This window comes from Podarcis liolepis (assembly GCF_965112155.1).
Source record: "Podarcis liolepis genome assembly, chromosome: 5".
Taxonomy (NCBI): domain Eukaryota; kingdom Metazoa; phylum Chordata; class Lepidosauria; order Squamata; family Lacertidae; genus Podarcis; species Podarcis liolepis.
In genome coordinates, this window is record NC_139556.1 from 4,307,065 (window position 1) to 4,309,737 (window position 2,673).

Here is a 2,673-nt window from a genome sequence, read left to right on the forward strand (position 1 = left end):
TCTCTCTCTCAGGAGTTAGCATCCCTTCCAAATCACCCCCCCCCCCCAGTTTCCATCTCTGCCACCTTTCAAGAAGGGCTGGGGCAGAGTTCCCGCCATCAAAGGTCCCAGGGGCAGTTACACAGGCAGGGTCCAATCCATACACAACCTTGTTAGACCCAGTCTCTCTGCAAAGCTGCTAAATATTCTTCCAAAAGTTGGTGCTGGAACCCTCCGTCTGCTTCGGGAGACAGCACTGAATCGTGGTGTTTCACTGCCACTTCAAAGCCCCCCTAGGCAGCGCTGCTGTTGCGCTGGGAGCCTGTCTCCACGTGCAGGGGAAACACGTCCCCGGTAGCATCACTAGGATGGTGCCTGATGTCACAATCCGCCCCTCCTTTGTCCCCTCCCACCCGCCGCCTGAGTAAGCGGGAGCTGCAGCCTTGATGTGGAAGTTGCCCGGGCGCAAAGGCACTGACTTCCAAGCAGGCAGGCAAGGCGGGCGCACCAGAAAGCTGCCGGAAAGCCCGCGCGCAACCTGGGAGCAGAAGAGGCCAGTGCGGAGCATCACTTCCACGCCAAGCCGCTATATCTCGCCGCCGGGAAGAAGCAGGTGAAGGAGGGGCATGGAGGCAGCTGCCCCCCCCCCGCTCGGCTCCTCCCTCCCCTCCTGCTGCCGGGCAAGGGCGCCCGTGATGCAATGGCACTTCTGCCCCGCCTCTTCTCCGCCTCGGCCGCCCCCCGTCCTGGGCGCCTCTTCGGGACCTCATCCTCGCCGCCCCAGCCAAGGCAGCCCCTCCCAGACCCCACCCAGGGCTTAGGGTCCCACTCTCTTGGGGGCCCCCAAAAATGTAAAGGGGGGAAAATGTACATTTCCAAAATATAAGATAAAAAAAACAAATAAAATAAAACCTTCATACAGCAACAGTGTTTTGTGTTGTGTAGGCTCCTATGATGTAATTAGGTCCATAAATTTCCATATAGTATATATTCAACATGCAAAAACAGCGGCACTTTGTTGTTGACAAAGGACAGCTGGACATATAAAGGGCCTCATTTACCTTCAGTAGCTTAGGGCCTCATCAAACCCAAATCCAGTCCTGAGCATGACTAAACCACTTCTGGCGCAACGGGACCCCATGACGGAAACCAGAGCTCACAGAAACACCATTTACCTCCTGCCACAGCAGTAGCTATTTATCTACAGTGGTACCTCGGGTTACATATGCTTCAGGTTACAGACTCCGCTAACCCAGAAATAGTACCTCGGGTTAAGAACTTTGCTTCAGGATGAGAACAGAAATCGTGCTCCAGCAGCGCGGCGGCAGCAGGAGGCCCCATTAGCTAAAGTGGTGCTTCAGGTTAAGAACAGTTTCAGGTTTGGTTAACGTTGCGATGATTCAGTGGGCCAAAGATTTTCGTTATAATATTCAATTTGTTGATTGGATAAGATTGTGGAAAGAAGGGATGGAATTTACTGCATGTACTACAATAAAAGAAAATGTTATGAAAATGTTATATAGATGGTATGTAACACCAGTAAAACTTGGAAAGATGTATAAAGTTAGTAATAAATGTTGGAAATGTCAGGAGAAAGAAGGAACATTTTATCATATGTGGTGGGAATGTAAAAAAATGAAAGGTTTCTGGGAAATGATTTACAATGAGTTGAAAAAAATGTTGAAATATACTTTTGTTAAGAAGCCAGAAGCTTTTCTGTTAGGAATATTAAGAAATGATATAAAAAAGAAGGATGAGAAGTTGTTTTTATATGCAATAACAGCGGCAAGAATTTTGGTGGCACAAAAATGGAAACAGGAAGAAATCCCGACGAAAGAGGAATGGCGAATGAAGCTGATGGAGTACGCAGAATTAGATAAATTAACGGGGAGAATTCGGAACCGCCGAGACCTAAGATTTTCCGAGGACTGGAATAAATTTACAGAGTATATTAAAAATATATGTGAAGGACAATTAACGCTTGTAGGTTTTCAAGAAGCTCTGTGATAATAATGGAGATAATAATGGAGAGAAATATTGTTTTATAATATTTGTTAAGACTAATATGGTTAAAAAAAAACCAATATAGATGGAAGAAATGTGAATAATTGTGATAATATGGAAAATTTCCAGACAGGCTGAGGGAAGTCTAAAAGTATAAAGACTAGAACTGGATGTAAATTTTGGATGGAATGTTTTTCCTTTATTGTTATTTTTGAAAAATTTGATAAATAATTTTTTTTAAAAAAAAGAACAGTTTCAGGTTAAGAACGGACCTCTGGAACAAATTAAGTTCTTAACCCAAGGTACCACTGTACTTGCACTGGTGTGCTTTCGAACTGCTAGGTTGGCAGGAGCTGGGACAGAGCAACAGGAGCTAGCTCACCCCGTTAAGGGGATTCAAACTGCAGACCTTCTGATCGGCAAGCCCTAGGCTCAGTGGTTTAGCTCACAGCGCCACCTGCATTCCCTCTATCTCAGTATTTGTCTTCACTGATTGACAGTAGCTCTCCTGGGTTTCAGACAAGAGACATTCCCAGCCCTGCCTGGAGATGCCAAGGATTGAACTTGGAACTTCCTGCATGCAAAAATAGACGCTCTGTTCTGCCCCTTCCGCAAACCACTTCTGTACATACATTACTTTCTCATGCTTAAAATGGACCACAAAAACATTGAGAAACATTTGGTTCTACA